This window comes from Colius striatus, unplaced genomic scaffold (assembly GCF_028858725.1).
Source record: "Colius striatus isolate bColStr4 unplaced genomic scaffold, bColStr4.1.hap1 scaffold_40, whole genome shotgun sequence".
Taxonomy (NCBI): Eukaryota; Metazoa; Chordata; class Aves; order Coliiformes; family Coliidae; genus Colius; species Colius striatus.
Window position 1 is genome coordinate 91,596 of NW_026908523.1, and position 19,227 is coordinate 110,822.

Here is a 19,227-nt window from a genome sequence, read left to right on the forward strand (position 1 = left end):
ACTTAGTACTGTAGCTGGGGTCTGCCTTCCTGCTTTCTTGTAGCTCCCATACTCAGTGGCATAACTTAACAGACAAAATGTATTTTTTTCAATGGGAGCTGAGGGGAAAAAGCGTGGTATTGAAGATAGCTCCCACAGGAAAGCAGCTGCAAATGTGACACTGTGCTGGCTGATAGACTGTATGGGGACCTACTCACTACTGTAGCTGGGGTCTGCCTTCCTGCTTTCTTGTAGCTCCCATACTCAGTGGCATAACTTAATAGACAAAATGTATTTTATTCAATGGGAGCTGAACAGAAAAAGTGTGGTATTGAAGATAGTTCCCACAGGAAAGCAGCTGCAAATGTGACACCGTGCTGGCTGATAGAGTGCATGGGGACCTAGTTAATACTGTAGCTGGGGTCTGCCTTCCTGCTTTCTTGTAGCTCCCATACTCAGTGGCATAACTTAACAGACAAAATGTATTTTTTCAATGGGAGCTGAGGGGAAAAAGTGTGGTATTGAAGATCGCTCCCACAGGAAAGCAGCTGCAAATGTAACACCGTGCTGACTGATAGACTGCATGGGGACCTACTTACTACTGTAGCTGGGGTCTGCCTTCCTGCTTTCTTGTAGCTCCCATACTCAGTGGCATAACTTGACAGACAAAATGTATTTTTTCAATGGGAGCTGAACAGAAAAAGTGTGGTATTGAAGATAGTTCCCACAGGAAAGCAGCTGCAAATGTGACACTGTGCTGGCTGATAGACTGCATGGGGACCTACTTACTACTGTAGCTGGGGTCTGCCTTCCTGCTTTCTTGTAGCTCCCATACTCAGTGGCATAACTTAACAGACAAAATGTATTTTATTCAATGGGAGCTGAACAGAAAAAGTGTGGTATTGAAGATAGCTCCCACAGGAAAGCAGCTGCAAATGTGACACCGTGCTGGCTGATAGACTGCATGGGGACCTACTTACTACTGTAGCTGGGGTCTGCCTTCCTGCTTTCTTGTAGCTCCCATACTCAGTGGAATAACTTAAGAGACAAAATGTATTTTTTTCAATGGGAGCTGAGGAAAACAAGTGTGGTATTGAAGATAGCTCCCACAGGAAAGCAGCTGCAAATGTGACACCGTGCTGGCTGATAGACTGCATGGGGACCTACTTAATACTGTAGCTGGGGTCTGCCTTCCTGCTTTCTTGTAGCTCCCATACTCAGTGGCATAACTTAAGAGAGAAAATGTATTTTTTTCAATGGGAGCTGAGGAAAACAAGTGTGGTATTGAAGATAGCTCCCACAGGAAAGCAGCTGCAAATGTGACACCGTGCTGGCTGATAGACTGCATGGGGACCTACTTACTACTGTAGCTGGGGTCTGCCTTCCTGCTTTCTTGTAGCTCCCATACTCAGTGGCATAACTTAAGAGACAAAATGTATTTTTTTCAATGGGAGCTGAGGAAAACAAGTGTGGTATTGAAGATAGCTCCCACAGGAAAGCAGCTGCAAATGTGACACCGTGCTGGCTGATAGACTGCATGGGGACCTACTTACTACTGTAGCTGGGGTCTGCCTTCCTGCTTTCTTGTAGCTCCCATACTCAGTGGCATAACTTAACAGACAAAATGTATTTTATTCAATGGGAGCTGAACAGAAAAAGTGTGGTATTGAAGATAGCTCCCACAGGAAAGCAGCTGCAAATGTGACACCGTGCTGGCTGATAGACTGCATGGGGACCTACTTACTACTGTAGCTGGGGTCTGCCTTCCTGCTTTCTTGTAGCTCCCATATTCAGTGGTATACCTTAACAGACAAAATGTATTTTATTCAATGGGAGCTGAACAGAAAAAGTGTGGTATTGAAGATAGCTCCCACAGGAAAGCAGCTGCAAATGTGACACCGTGCTGGCTGATAGACTGCATGGGGACCTACTGACTACTGTAGCTGGGGTCTGCCTTCCTGCTTTCTTGTAGCTGCCATACTCAGTGGCATAACTTAACAGACAAAATGTATTTTTTCAATGGGAGCTGAGGGGAAAAAGTGTGGTATTGAAGATCGCTCCCACAGGAAAGCAGCTGCAAATGTAACACCGTGCTGACTGATAGACTGCATGGGGACCTACTTACTACTGTAGCTGGGGTCTGCCTTCCTGCTTTCTTGTAGCTCCGATACTCAGCGGTATAACTTAAGAGACAAAATGTATTTTTTTCAATGGGAGCTGAGGAGAACAAGTGTGGTATTGAAGATAGCTCCCACAGGAAAGCAGCTGCAAATGTGACACCGTGCTGGCTGATAGACTGCATGGGGACCTACTTACTACTGTAGCTGGGGTCTGCCTTCCTGCTTTCTTGTAGCTCCCATACTCAGTGGCATAACTTCACAGACACATGTATTTTTTCAATGGGAGCTGAACAGAAAAAGTGTGGTATTGAATATAACTCCCACAGGAAAGCAGCTGCAAATGTGACACCGTGCTGGCTGATAGACTGCATGGGGACCTACTTACTACTGTAGCTGGGGTCTGCCTTCCTGCTTTCTTGTAGCTCCCATACTCAGTGGCATAACTTAAGAGACAAAATGTATTTTTTTCAATGGGAGCTGAGGAAAACAAGTGTGGTATTGAAGATAGCTCCCACAGGAAAGCAGCTGCAAATGTGACACCGTGCTGGCTGATAGACTGCATGGGGACCTACTTACTACTGTAGCTGGGGTCTGCCTTCCTGCTTTCTTGTAGCTCCCATACTCAGCGGTATAATTTAAGAGACAAAATGTATTTTATTCAATGGGAGCTGAGGGGAAAAAGTGTGGTATTGAAGATAGCTCCCACAGGAAAGCAGCTGAAATGTGACACCGTGCTGGCTGATAGACTGCATGGGGACCTACTTACTACTGTAGCTGGGGTCTGCCTTCCTGCTTTCTTGTAGCTCCCATACTCAGTGGCATAACTTAAGAGACAAAATGTATTTTTTTCAATGGGAGCTGAGGAGAACAAGTGTGGTATTGAAGATAGCTCCCACAGGAAAGCAGCTGCAAATGTGACACCGTGCTGGCTGATAGACTGCATGGGGACCTACTTACTACTGTAGCTGGGGTCTGTCTTCCTGCTTTCTTGTAGCTCCCATATTCAGTGGTATACCTTAACAGACAAAATGTATTTTATTCAATGGGAGCTGAACAGAAAAAGTGTGGTATTGAAGATAGCTCCCACAGGAAAGCAGCTGCAAATGTGACACCGTGCTGGCTGATAGACTGCATGGGGACCTACTGACTACTGTAGCTGGGGTCTGCCTTCCTGCTTTCTTGTAGCTGCCATACTCAGTGGCATAACTTAACAGACAAAATGTATTTTTTCAATGGGAGCTGAGGGGAAAAAGTGTGGTATTGAAGATCGCTCCCACAGGAAAGCAGCTGCAAATGTAACACCGTGCTGACTGATAGACTGCATGGGGACCTACTTACTACTGTAGCTGGGGTCTGCCTTCCTGCTTTCTTGTAGCTCCGATACTCAGCGGTATAACTTAAGAGACAAAATGTATTTTTTTCAATGGGAGCTGAGGAGAACAAGTGTGGTATTGAAGATAGCTCCCACAGGAAAGCAGCTGCAAATGTGACACCGTGCTGGTTGATAGACTGCATGGGGACCTCCTTACTACTGTAGCTGGGGTCTGCCTTCCTGCTTTCTTGTAGCTCCCATATTCAGTGGTATACCTTAACAGACAAAATGTATTTTATTCAATGGGAGCTGAACAGAAAAAGTGTGGTATTGAAGATAGCTCCCACAGGAAAGCAGCTGCAAATGTGACACCGTGCTGGCTGATAGACTGCATGGGGACCTACTGACTACTGTAGCTGGGGTCTGCCTTCCTGCTTTCTTGTAGCTGCCATACTCAGTGGCATAACTTAACAGACAAAATGTATTTTTTAAATGGGAGCTGAGGGGAAAAAGTGTGGTATTGAAGATAGCTCCCACAGGAAAGCAGCTGCAAATGTGACACCGTGCTGGCTGATAGACTGCATGGGGACCTACTTACTACTGTAGCTGGGGTCTGCCTTCCTGCTTTCTTGTAGCTCCCATACTCAGTGGCATAACTTAACAGACACATGTATTTTTTCAATGGGAGTTGAACAGAAAAAGTGTGGTATTGAATATAACTCCCACAGGAAAGCAGCTGCAAATGTGACACCGTGCTGGCTGATATACTGCATGGGGACCTACTTACTACTGTAGCTGGGGTCTGCCTTCCTGCTTTCTTGTAGCTCCCATACTCAGTGGCATAACTTAACAGACAAAATGTATTTTTTCAATGGGAGCTGAGGAGAACAAGTGTGGTTTTGAAGATAGTTCCCACAGGAAAGCAGCGTCAAATGTGACACCGTGCTGGCTGATAGACTGCATGGGGACCTACTTACTACTGTAGCTGCGGTCTGCCTTCCTGCTTTCTTGTAGCTCCCATACTCAGTGGCATAACTTAACAGACACATGTATTTTTTCAATGGGAGCTGAACAGAAAAAGTGTGGTATTGAAGATAACTCCCACAGGAAAGCAGCTGCAAATGTGACACCGTGCTGACTGATAGACTGCATGGGGACCTACTTACTACTGTAGCTGGGGTCTGCCTTCCTGCTTTCTTGTAGCTCCCATACTCAGTGGCATAACTTAAGAGACAAAATGTATTTTTTTCAATGGGAGCTGAGGAGAACAAGTGTGGTATTGAAGATAGCTCCCACAGGAAAGCAGCTGCAAATGTGACACCGTGCTGGCTGATAGACTGCATGGGGACCTACTTACTACTGTAGCTGGGGTCTGCCTTCCTGTTTTCTTGTAGCTCCCATACTCAGTGGCATAACTTAACAGACAAAATGTATTTTTTCAATGGGAGCAGAGGGGAAAAAGCGTGGTATTGAAGATAGTTCCCACAGGAAAGCAGCTGCAAATGTGACACTGTGCTGGCTGATAGACTGCATGGGGACCTACTTACTACTGTAGCTGGGGTCTGCCTTCCTGCTTTCTTGTAGCTCCCATACTCAGTGGCATAACTTAACAGACAAAATGTATTTTAATCAATGGGAGCTGAACAGAAAAAGTGTGGTATTGAAGATAGCTCCCACAGGAAAGGAGCTGCAAATGTGACACCGTGCTGGCTGATAGACTGCATGGGGACCTAGTTAATACTGTAGCTGGGGTCTGCCTTCCTGCTTTCTTGTAGCTCCCATACTCAGTGGTATACCTTAACAGACATATGTATTTTTTCAATGGGAGCTGAGCAGAGAAAGTGTGGTATTGAAGATAGCTCCCACAGGAAAGGAGCTGCAAATGTGACACCGTGCTGGCTGATAGACTGCATGGGGACCTAGTTAATACTGTAGCTGGGGTCTGCCTTCCTGCTTTCTTGTAGCTCCCATACTCAGTGGCATAACTTAACAGACAAAATGTATTTTAATCAATGGGAGCTGAACAGAAAAAGTGTGGTATTGAAGATAGCTCCCACAGGAAAGGAGCTGCAAATGTGACACCGTGCTGGCTGATAGACTGCATGGGGACCTAGTTAATACTGTAGCTGGGGTCTGCCTTCCTGCTTTCTTGTAGCTCCCATACTCAGTGGTATACCTTAACAGACATATGTATTTTTTCAATGGGAGCTGAGCAGAAAAAGTGTGGTATTGAAGATAACTCCCACAGGAAAGCAGCTGCAAATGTGACACCGTGCTGGCTGATAGACTGCTTGGGGACCTACTTACTACTGTAGCTGGGGTCTGCCTTCCTGCTTTCTTGTAGCTCCCATACTCAGAGGCATAACTTAACAGACAAAATGTATTTTATTCAAAGGAAGCTGAACAGAAAAAGTGTGGTATTGAAGATAGCTCCCACAGGAAAGCAGCTGCAAATGTGACACCGTGCTGGCTGATAGACTGCATGGGGACCTACTTACTACTGTAGCTGGGGTCTGCCTTCCTGCTTTCTTGTAGCTCCCATACTCAGTGGCATAACTTAACAGACAAAATGTATTTTTTTCAATGGGAGCTGAGGAGAACAAGTGTGGTATTGAAGATAGCTCCCACAGGAAAGCAGCTGCAAATGTGACACCGTGCTGGCTGATAGACTGCATGGGGACCTACTTACTACTGTAGCTGGGGTCTGCCTTCCTGCTTTCTTGTAGCTCCGATACTCAGCGGTATAACTTAAGAGACAAAATGTATTTTTTTCAACGGTAGCTGAGGAGAACAAGTGTGGTATTGAAGATAGCTCCCACAGGAAAGCAGCTGCAAATGTGACACCGTGCTGACTGATAGACTGCATGGGGACCTACTTACTACTGGGGTCTGCCTTCCTGCTTTCTTGTAGCTCCCATACTCAGTGGCATAACTTAACAGACACATGTATTTTTTCAATGGGAGCTGAACAGAAAAAGTGTGGTATTGAAGATAACTCCCACAGGAAAGCAGCTGCAAATGTGACACCGTGCTGACTGATAGACTGCATGGGGACCTACTTACTACTGTAGCTGGGGTCTGCCTTCCTGCTTTCTTGTAGCTCCCATACTCAGTGGCATAACTTAAGAGACAAAATGTATTTTTTCAATGGGAGCTGAACAGAAAAAGTGTGGTATTGAAGATAGCTCCCACAGGAAAGCAGCTGCAAATGTGACACCGTGCTGGCTGATAGACTGCATGGGGACCTACTTACTACTGTAGCTGGGGTCTGCCTTCCTGCTTTATTGTAGCTCCCATATTCAGTGGTATACCTTAACGGACACATGTATTTATTGAAAGGAAGCTGAACAGAAAAAGTGTGGTATTGAAGATAGCTCCCACAGGAAAGCAGCTGCAAATGTGACACCGTGCTGGCTGATAGACTGCATGGGGACCTACTTACTACTGTAGCTGGGGTCTGCCTTCCTGTTTTCTTGTAGCTCCCATACTCAGTGGCATAACTTAACAGACAAAATGTATTTTATTCAATGGGAGCTGATCAGAAAAAGTGTGGTATTGAAGATAGCTCCCACAGGAAAGCAGCTGCAAATGTGACACCGTGCTGGCTGATAGACTGCATGGGGACCTACTTACTACTGTAGCTGGGGTCTGCCTTCCTGCTTTCTTGTAGCTCCCATACTCAGTGGCATAACTTAACAGACAAAATGTATTTTTTCAATGGGAGCTGAGGGGAAAAAGTGTGGTATTGAAGATAGCTCCCACAGGAAAGCAGCTGCAAATGTGACACCGTGCTGGCTGATAGACTGCATGGGGACCTACTTACTACTGTAGCTGGGGTCTGCCTTCCTGCTTTCTTGTAGCTCCCATATTCAGTGGTATACCTTAACAGACAAAATGTATTTTTTTCAATGGGAGCTGAGGAGAACAAGTGTGGTATTGAAGATAGCTCCCACAGGAAAGCAGCTGCAAATGTGACACCGTGCTGGCTGATAGACTGCATGGGGACCTACTTACTACTGTAGCTGGGGTCTGCCTTCCTGCTTTCTTGTAGCTCCCATATTCAGTGGTATACCTTAACGGACACATGTATTTATTGAAAGGAAGCTGAACAGAAAAAGTGTGGTATTGAAGATAGCTCCCACAGGAAAGCAGCTGCAAATGTGACACCGTGCTGGCTGATAGACTGCATGGGGACCTACTTACTACTGTAGCTGGGGTCTGCCTTCCTGTTTTCTTGTAGCTCCCATACTCAGTGGCATAACTTAACAGACAAAATGTATTTTTTCAATGGGAGCAGAGGGGAAAAAGCGTGGTATTGAAGATAGTTCCCACAGGAAAGCAGCTGCAAATGTGACACTGTGCTGGCTGATAGACTGCATGGGGACCTACTTACTACTGTAGCTGGGGTCTGCCTTCCTGCTTTCTTGTAGCTCCCATACTCAGTGGCATAACTTAACAGACAAAATGTATTTTAATCAATGGGAGCTGAACAGAAAAAGTGTGGTATTGAAGATAGCTCCCACAGGAAAGGAGCTGCAAATGTGACACCGTGCTGGCTGATAGACTGCATGGGGACCTAGTTAATACTGTAGCTGGGGTCTGCCTTCCTGCTTTCTTGTAGCTCCCATACTCAGTGGTATACCTTAACAGACATATGTATTTTTTCAATGGGAGCTGAGCAGAGAAAGTGTGGTATTGAAGATAGCTCCCACAGGAAAGGAGCTGCAAATGTGACACCGTGCTGGCTGATAGACTGCATGGGGACCTAGTTAATACTGTAGCTGGGGTCTGCCTTCCTGCTTTCTTGTAGCTCCCATACTCAGTGGCATAACTTAACAGACAAAATGTATTTTAATCAATGGGAGCTGAACAGAAAAAGTGTGGTATTGAAGATAGCTCCCACAGGAAAGGAGCTGCAAATGTGACACCGTGCTGGCTGATAGACTGCATGGGGACCTAGTTAATACTGTAGCTGGGGTCTGCCTTCCTGCTTTCTTGTAGCTCCCATACTCAGTGGTATACCTTAACAGACATATGTATTTTTTCAATGGGAGCTGAGCAGAAAAAGTGTGGTATTGAAGATAACTCCCACAGGAAAGCAGCTGCAAATGTGACACCGTGCTGGCTGATAGACTGCATGGGGACCTACTTACTACTGTAGCTGGGGTCTGCCTTCCTGCTTTCTTGTAGCTCCCATACTCAGAGGCATAACTTAACAGACAAAATGTATTTTATTCAAAGGAAGCTGAACAGAAAAAGTGTGGTATTGAAGATAGCTCCCACAGGAAAGCAGCTGCAAATGTGACACCGTGCTGGCTGATAGACTGCATGGGGACCTACTTACTACTGTAGCTGGGGTCTGCCTTCCTGCTTTCTTGTAGCTCCCATACTCAGTGGCATAACTTAACAGACAAAATGTATTTTTTTCAATGGGAGCTGAGGAGAACAAGTGTGGTATTGAAGATAGCTCCCACAGGAAAGCAGCTGCAAATGTGACACCGTGCTGGCTGATAGACTGCATGGGGACCTACTTACTACTGTAGCTGGGGTCTGCCTTCCTGCTTTCTTGTAGCTCCGATACTCAGCGGTATAACTTAAGAGACAAAATGTATTTTTTTCAACGGTAGCTGAGGAGAACAAGTGTGGTATTGAAGATAGCTCCCACAGGAAAGCAGCTGCAAATGTGACACCGTGCTGACTGATAGACTGCATGGGGACCTACTTACTACTGGGGTCTGCCTTCCTGCTTTCTTGTAGCTCCCATACTCAGTGGCATAACTTAACAGACACATGTATTTTTTCAATGGGAGCTGAACAGAAAAAGTGTGGTATTGAAGATAACTCCCACAGGAAAGCAGCTGCAAATGTGACACCGTGCTGACTGATAGACTGCATGGGGACCTACTTACTACTGTAGCTGGGGTCTGCCTTCCTGCTTTCTTGTAGCTCCCATACTCAGTGGCATAACTTAAGAGACAAAATGTATTTTTTCAATGGGAGCTGAACAGAAAAAGTGTGGTATTGAAGATAGCTCCCACAGGAAAGCAGCTGCAAATGTGACACCGTGCTGGCTGATAGACTGCATGGGGACCTACTTACTACTGTAGCTGGGGTCTGCCTTCCTGCTTTATTGTAGCTCCCATATTCAGTGGTATACCTTAACGGACACATGTATTTATTGAAAGGAAGCTGAACAGAAAAAGTGTGGTATTGAAGATAGCTCCCACAGGAAAGCAGCTGCAAATGTGACACCGTGCTGGCTGATAGACTGCATGGGGACCTACTTACTACTGTAGCTGGGGTCTGCCTTCCTGTTTTCTTGTAGCTCCCATACTCAGTGGCATAACTTAACAGACAAAATGTATTTTATTCAATGGGAGCTGATCAGAAAAAGTGTGGTATTGAAGATAGCTCCCACAGGAAAGCAGCTGCAAATGTGACACCGTGCTGGCTGATAGACTGCATGGGGACCTACTTACTACTGTAGCTGGGGTCTGCCTTCCTGCTTTCTTGTAGCTCCCATACTCAGTGGCATAACTTAACAGACAAAATGTATTTTTTCAATGGGAGCTGAGGGGAAAAAGTGTGGTATTGAAGATAGCTCCCACAGGAAAGCAGCTGCAAATGTGACACCGTGCTGGCTGATAGACTGCATGGGGACCTACTTACTACTGTAGCTGGGGTCTGCCTTCCTGCTTTCTTGTAGCTCCCATATTCAGTGGTATACCTTAACAGACAAAATGTATTTTTTTCAATGGGAGCTGAGGAGAACAAGTGTGGTATTGAAGATAGCTCCCACAGGAAAGCAGCTGCAAATGTGACACCGTGCTGGCTGATAGACTGCATGGGGACCTACTTACTACTGTAGCTGGGGTCTGCCTTCCTGCTTTATTGTAGCTCCCATATTCAGTGGTATACCTTAACGGACACATGTATTTATTGAAAGGAAGCTGAACAGAAAAAGTGTGGTATTGAAGATAGCTCCCACAGGAAAGCAGCTGCAAATGTGACACCGTGCTGGCTGATAGACTGCATGGGGACCTACTTACTACTGTAGCTGGGGTCTGCCTTCCTGCTTTCTTGTAGCTCCCATACTCAGTGGCATAACTTAACAGACAAAATGTATTTTTTCAATGGGAGCTGAGGGGAAAAAGTGTGGTATTGAAGATAGCTCCCACAGGAAAGCAGCTGCAAATGTGACACCGTGCTGGCTGATAGACTGCATGGGGACCTACTTACTACTGTAGCTGGGGTCTGCCTTCCTGCTTTCTTGTAGCTCCCATATTCAGTGGTATACCTTAACAGACAAAATGTATTTTATTCAATGGGAGCTGAACAGAAAAAGTGTGGTATTGAAGATAGCTCCCACAGGAAAGCAGCTGCAAATGTGACACCGTGCTGGCTGATAGACTGCATGGGGACCTACTTACTACTGTAGCTGGGGTCTGCCTTCCTGCTTTCTTGTAGCTCCCATACTCAGTGGCATAACTTAACAGACAAAATGTATTTTTTCAATGGGAGCTGAGGAGAACAAGTGTGGTATTGAAGATAGTTCCCACAGGAAAGCAGCTGCAAATGTGACACCGTGCTGGCTGATAGACTGCATGGGGACCTACTTACTACTGTAGCTGGGGTCTGCCTTCCTGCTTTCTTGTAGCTCCCATACTCAGTGGCATAACTTAACAGACAAAATGTATTTTATTCAATGGGAGCTGAGGGGAAAAAGTGTGGTATTGAAGATAGCTCCCACAGGAAAGCAGCTGCAAATGTGACACCGTGCTGGCTGATAGACTGCATGGGGACCTACTTACTACTGTAGCTGGGGTCTGCCTTCCTGCTTTCTTGTAGCTCCCATACTCAGTGGCATAACTTAACAGACACATGTATTTTTTCAATGGGAGCTGAACAGAAAAAGTGTGGTATTGAAGATAACTCCCACAGGAAAGCAGCTGCAAATGTGACACCGTGCTGACTGATAGACTGCATGGGGACCTACTTACTACTGTAGCTGGGGTCTGCCTTCCTGCTTTCTTGTAGCTCCCATACTCAGTGGCATAACTTAAGAGACAAAATGTATTTTTTTCAATGGGAGCTGAGGAGAACAAGTGTGGTATTGAAGATAGCTCCCACAGGAAAGCAGCTGCAAATGTGACACCGTGCTGGCTGATAGACTGCATGGGGACCTACTTACTACTGTAGCTGGGGTCTGCCTTCCTGCTTTATTGTAGCTCCCATATTCAGTGGTATACCTTAACGGACACATGTATTTATTTAAAGGAAGCTGAACAGAAAAAGTGTGGTATTGAAGATAGCTCCCACAGGAAAGCAGTTGCAAATGTGACACCGTGCTGGCTGATAGACTGCATGGGGACCTACTTACTACTGTAGCTGGGGTCTGCCTTCCTGTTTTCTTGTAGCTCCCATACTCAGTGGCATAACTTAACAGACAAAATGTATTTTTTCAATGGGAACAGAGGGGAAAAAGCGTGGTATTGAAGATAGTTCCCACAGGAAAGCAGCTGCAAATGTGACACTGTGCTGGCTGATAGACTGCATGGGGACCTACTTACTACTGTAGCTGGGGTCTGCCTTCCTGCTTTCTTGTAGCTCCCATACTCAGTGGCATAACTTAACAGACAAAATGTATTTTATTCAATGGGAGCTGATCAGAAAAAGTGTGGTATTGAAGATAGCTCCCACAGGAAAGCAGCTGCAAATGTGACACCGTGCTGGCTGATAGACTGCATGGGGACCTACTTACTACTGTAGCTGGGGTCTGTCTTCCTGCTTTCTTGTAGCTCCCATACTCAGTGGCATAACTTAACAGACAAAATGTATTTTAATCAATGGGAGCTGAACAGAAAAAGTGTGGTATTGAAGATAGCTCCCACAGGAAAGGAGCTGCAAATGTGACACCGTGCTGGCTGCTAGACTGCATGGGGACCTAGTTAATACTGTAGCTGGGGTCTGCCTTCCTGCTTTCTTGTAGCTCCCATACTCAGTGGTATACCTTAACAGACATATGTATTTTTTCAATGGGAGCTGAGCAGAAAAAGTGTGGTATTGAAGATAGCTCCCACAGGAAAGGAGCTGCAAATGTGACACCGTGCTGGCTGATAGACTGCATGGGGACCTAGTTAATACTGTAGCTGGGGTCTGCCTTCCTGCTTTCTTGTAGCTCCCATACTCAGTGGCATAACTTAACAGACAAAATGTATTTTAATCAATGGGAGCTGAACAGAAAAAGTGTGGTATTGAAGATAGCTCCCACAGGAAAGGAGCTGCAAATGTGACACCGTGCTGGCTGATAGACTGCATGGGGACCTACTTACTACTGTAGCTGGGGTCTGCCTTCCTGCTTTCCTGTAGCTCCCATACTCAGTGGCATAACTTAACAGACAAAATGTATTTTATTCAAAGGAAGCTGAACAGAAAAAGTGTGGTATTGAAGATAGCTCCCACAGGAAAGCAGCTGCAAATGTGACACCGTGCTGGCTGATAGACTGCATGGGGACCTACTTACTACTGTAGCTGGGGTCTGCCTTCCTGCTTTCTTGTAGTTCCCATACTCAGTGACATAACTTAACAGACAAAATGTATTTTTTTCAATGGGAGCTGAGGAGAACAAGTGTGGTATTGAAGATAGCTCCCACAGGAAAGCAGCTGCAAATGTGACACCGTGCTGGCTGATAGACTGCATGGGGACCTACTTACTACTGTAGCTGGGGTCTGCCTTCCTGCTTTCTTGTAGCTCCCATATTCAGTGGTATACCTTAACAGACAAAATGTATTTTATTCAATGGGAGCTGAACAGAAAAAGTGTGGTATTGAAGATAGCTCCCACAGGAAAGCAGCTGCAAATGTGACACCGTGCTGGCTGATAGACTGCATGGGGACCTACTTACTACTGTAGCTGGGGTCTGCCTTCCTGCTTTCTTGTAGCTCCCATACTCAGTGGCATAACTTAACAGACACATGTATTTTTTCAATGGGAGCTGAACAGAAAAAGTGTGGTATTGAAGATAACTCCCACAGGAAAGCAGCGTCAAATGTGACACCGTGCTGGCTGATAGACTGCATGGGGACCTACTTACTACTGTAGCTGCGGTCTGCCTTCCTGCTTTCTTGTAGCTCCCATACTCAGTGGTATACCTTAACAGACACATGTATTTTTTCAATGGGAGCTGAGCAGAAAAAGTGTGGTATTGAAGATAACTCCCACAGGAAAGCAGCTGCAAATGTGACACCGTGCTGGCTGATAGACTGCATGGGGACCTACTTACTACTGTAGCTGGGGTCTGCCTTCCTGCTTTCTTGTAGCTCCCATACTCAGTGGCATAACTTAACAGACACATGTATTTTTTCAATGGGAGCTGAACAGAAAAAGTGTGGTATTGAAGATAGCTCCCACAGGAAAGCAGCTGCAAATGTGACACCGTGCTGGCTGATAGACTGCATGGGGACCTACTTACTACTGTAGCTGGGGTCTGCCTTCCTGCTTTCTTTTAGCTCCCATATTCAGTGGTATACCTTAACAGACAAAATGTATTTTATTCAATGGGAGCTGAACAGAAAAAGTGTGGTATTGAAGATAGCTCCCACAGGAAAGCAGCTGCAAATGTGACACCGTGCTGGCTGATAGATTGCATGGGGACCTACTTACTACTGTAGCTGGGGTCTGCCTTCCTGCTTTCTTGTAGCTCCCATACTCAGTGGCATAACTTAACAGACACATGTATTTTTTCAATGGGAGCTGAACAGAAAAAGTGTGGTATTGAATATAACTCCCACAGGAAAGCAGCTGCAAATGTGACACCGTGCTGGCTGATAGACTGCATGGGGACCTACTTACTACTGTAGCTGGGGTCTGCCTTCCTGCTTTCTTGTAGCTCCCATACTCAGCGGTATAACTTAAGAGACAAAATGTATTTTTTTCAATGGGAGCTGAGGAGAACATGTGTGGTATTGAAGATAGCTCCCACAGGAAAGCAGCTGCAAATGTGACACCGTGCTGGCTGATAGACTGCATGGGGACCTACTTACTACTGTAGCTGGGGTCTGCCTTCCTGCTTTCTTGTAGCTCCCATATTCAGTGGTATACCTTAACAGACAAAAAGTATTTTATTCAATGGGAGCTGAACAGAAAAAGTGTGGTATTGAAGATAGCTCCCACAGGAAAGCAGCTGCAAATGTGACACCGTGCTGGCTGATAGACTGCATGGGGACCTACTTACTACTGTAGCTTTGGTCTGCCTTCCTGCTTTCTTGTAGCTCCCATACTCAGTGGCATAACTTAACAGACACATGTATTTTTTCAATGGGAGCTGAACAGAAAAAGTGTGGTATTGAAGATAGCTCCCACAGGAAAGCAGCTGCAAATGTGACACCGTGCTGGCTGATAGACTGCATGGGGACCTACTTACTACTGTAGCTGGGGTCTGCCTTCCTGCTTTATTGTAGCTCCCATACTCAGTGGTATACCTTAACGGACACATGTATTTTTTGAAAGGAAGCTGAACAGAAAAAGTGTGGTATTGAAGATAGCTCCCACAGGAAAGCAGCTGCAAATGTGACACCGTGCTGGCTGATAGACTGCATGGGGACCTAGTTAATACTGTAGCTGGGGTCTGCCTTCCTGCTTTCTTGTAGCTCCCATACTCAGTGGCATAACTTAACAGACAAAATGTATTTTAATCAATGGGAGCTGAACAGAAAAAGTGTGGTATTGAAGATAGCTCCCACAGGAAAGCAGCTGCAAATGTGACACTGTGCTGGCTGATAGACTGCATGAGGACCTACTTACTACTGTAGCTGGGGTCTGCCTTCCTGCTTTCTTGTAGCTCCCATACTCAGTGGCATAACTTAACAGACACATGTATTTTTTCAAAGGGAGCTGAACAGAAAAAGTGTGGTATTGAAGATAGCTCCCACAGGAAAGCAGCTGCAAATGTGACACCGTGCTGGCTGATAGACTGCATGGGGACCTACTGACTACTGTAGCTGGGGTTTGCCTTCCTGCTTTCTTGTAGCTCCCATACTCAGTGGCATAACTTAACAGACACATGTATTTTTTCAATGGGAGATGAACAGAAAAAGTGTGGTATTAAAGATAGCTCCCACAGGAAAGCAGCTGCAAATGTGACACCGTGCTGGCTGATAGACTGCATGGGGACCTACTTACTACTGTAGCTGGGGTCTGCCTTCCTGCTTTCTTGTAGCTCCCATATTCAGTGGTATACCTTAACAGACAAAATGTATTTTATTCAATGGGAGCTGAACTGAAAAAGTGTGGTATTGAAGATAGCTCCCACAGGAAAGCAGCTGCAAATGTGACACCGTGCTGGCTGATAGATTGCATGGGGACCTACTTACTACTGTAGCTGGGGTCTGCCTTCCTGCTTTCTTGTAGCTTCCATACTCAGTGGCATAACTTAACAGACACATGTATTTTTTCAATGGGAGCTGAACAGAAAAAGTGTGGTATTGAATATAACTCCCACAGGAAAGCAGCTGCAAATGTGACACCGTGCTGGCTGATAGACTGCATGGGGACCTACTTACTACTGTAGCTGGGGTCTGCCTTCCTGCTTTCTTGTAGCTCCCATACTCAGTGGCATAACTTAACAGACAAAATGTATTTTTTCAATGGGAGCTGAACAGAAAAAGTGTGGTATTGAAGATAGCTCCCACAGGAAAGCAGCTGCAAATGTGACACCGTGCTGGCTGATAGACTGCATGGGGACCTACTTACTACTGTAGCTGGGGTCTGCATTCCTGCTTTCTTGTAGCTCCCATACTCAGTGGCATAACTTAAGAGACAAAATGTATTTTTTTCAATGGGAGCTGAGGAGAACAAGTGTGGTATTGAAGATAGCTCCCACAGGAAAGCAGCTGCAAATGTGACACCGTGCTGGCTGATAGACTGCATGGGGACCTACTGACTACTGTAGCTGGGGTCTGCCTTCCTGCTTTATTGTAGCTCCCATACTCAGTGGTATACCTTAACGGACACATGTATTTTTTCAAAGGAAGCTGAACAGAAAAAGTGTGGTATTGAAGATAGCTCCCACAGGAAAGCAGCTGCAAATGTGACACCGTGCTGGCTGATAGACTGCATGGGGACCTACTTACTACTGTAGCTGGGGTCTGCCTTCCTGCTTTATTGTAGCTCCCATATTCAGTGGTGTACCTTAACAGACAAAAAGTATTTTATTCAATGGGAGCTGAACAGAAAAAGTGTGGTATTGAAGATAGCTCCCACAGGAAAGCAGCTGCAAATGTGACACTGTGCTGACTGATAGTATGCATGGGGACCTACTTACTACTGTAGCTGGGGTCTGCCTTCCTGCTTTCTTGTAGCTCCCATACTCAGTGGCATAACTTAACAGACACATGTATTTTTTCAATGGGAGCTGAACAGAAAAAGTGTGGTATTGAATATAACTCCCACAGGAAAGCAGCTGCAAATGTGACACCGTGCTGGCTGATACACTGCATGGGGACGTACTTACTACTGTAGCTGGGGTCTGCCTTCCTGCTTTCTTGTAGCTCCCATACTCAGTGGCATAACTTAACAGACACATGTATTTTTTCAATGGGAGCTGAACAGAAAAAGTGTGGTATTGAAGATAGCTCCCACAGGAAAGCAGCTGCAAATGTGACACCGTGCTGACTGATAGACTGCATGGGGACCTACTTACTACTGTAGCTGGGGTCTGCCTTCCTGCTTTCTTGTAGCTCCCATACTCAGTGGCATAACTTAACAGACACATGTATTTTTTCAATGGGAGCTGAACAGAAAAAGTGTGGTATTGAAGATAACTCCCACAGGAAAGCAGCTGCAAATGTGACACCGTGCTGACTGATAGACTGCATGGGGACCTACTTACTACTGTAGCTGGGGTCTGCCTTCCTGCTTTCTTGTAGCTCCCATATTCAGTGGTATACCTTAACGGACACAAGTATTTTTTCAAAGGAAGCTGGACAAAAAAGTGTGGTATTGAAGATAGCTCCCACAGGAAAGCAGCTGCAAATGTGACACCGTGCTGGCTGATAGACTGCATGGGGACCTACTTACTACTGTAGCTGGGGTCTGCCTTCCTGTTTTCTTGTAGCTCCCATACTCAGTGGCATAACTTAACAGACAAAATGTATTTTTTCAATGGGAGCAGAGGGGAAAAAGCGTGGTATTGAAGATAGTTCCCACAGGAAAGCAGCTGCAAATGTGACACTGTGCTGGCTGATAGACTGCATGGGGACCTACTTAGTACTGTAGCTGGGGTCTGCCTTCCTGCTTTCTTGTAGCTCCCATACTCAGTGGCATAACTTAACAGACAAAATGTATTTTATTCAATAGGAGCTGAACAGAAAAAGTGTGGTATTGAAGATAGCTCCCACAGGAAAGGAGCTGCAAATGTGACACCGTGCTGGCTGATAGACTGCATGGGGACCTAGTTAATACTGTAGCTGGGGTCTGCCTTCCTGCTTTCTTGTAGCTCCCATACTCAGTGGCATAACTTAACAGACACATGTATTTTTTCAAAGGGAGCTGAACAGAAAAAGTGTGGTATTGAAGATAGCTCCCACAGGAAAGCAGCTGCAAATGTGACACCGTGCTGGCTGATAGACTGCATGGGGACCTACTGACTACTGTAGCTGGGGTTTGCCTTCCTGCTTTCTTGTAGCTCCCATACTCAGTGGCATAACTTAACAGACACATGTATTTTTTCAATGGGAGATGAACAGAAAAAGTGTGGTATTAAAGATAGCTCCCACAGGAAAGCAGCTGCAAATGTGACACCGTGCTGGCTGATAGACTGCATGGGGACCTACTTACTACTGTAGCTGGGGTCTGCCTTCCTGCTTTCTTGTAGCTCCCATATTCAGTGGTATACCTTAACAGACAAAATGTATTTTATTCAATGGGAGCTGAACTGAAAAAGTGTGGTATTGAAGATAGCTCCCACAGGAAAGCAGCTGCAAATGTGACACCGTGCTGGCTGATAGATTGCATGGGGACCTACTTACTACTGTAGCTGGGGTCTGCCTTCCTGCTTTCTTGTAGCTTCCATACTCAGTGGCATAACTTAACAGACACATGTATTTTTTCAATGGGAGCTGAACAGAAAAAGTGTGGTATTGAATATAACTCCCACAGGAAAGCAGCTGCAAATGTGACACCGTGCTGGCTGATAGACTGCATGGGGACCTACTTACTACTGTAGCTGGGGTCTGCCTTCCTGCTTTCTTGTAGCTCCCATACTCAGTGGCATAACTTAACAGACAAAATGTATTTTTTCAATGGGAGCTGAACAGAAAAAGTGTGGTATTGAAGATAGCTCCCACAGGAAAGCAGCTGCAAATGTGACACCGTGCTGGCTGATAGACTGCATGGGGACCTACTTACTACTGTAGCTGGGGTCTGCATTCCTGCTTTCTTGTAGCTCCCATACTCAGTGGCATAACTTAAGAGACAAAATGTATTTTTTTCAATGGGAGCTGAGGAGAACAAGTGTGGTATTGAAGATAGCTCCCACAGGAAAGCAGCTGCAAATGTGACACCGTGCTGGCTGATAGACTGCATGGGGACCTACTGACTACTGTAGCTGGGGTCTGCCTTCCTGCTTTATTGTAGCTCCCATACTCAGTGGTATACCTTAACGGACACATGTATTTTTTCAAAGGAAGCTGAACAGAAAAAGTGTGGTATTGAAGATAGCTCCCACAGGAAAGCAGCTGCAAATGTGACACCGTGCTGGCTGATAGACTGCATGGGGACCTACTTACTACTGTAGCTGGGGTCTGCCTTCCTGCTTT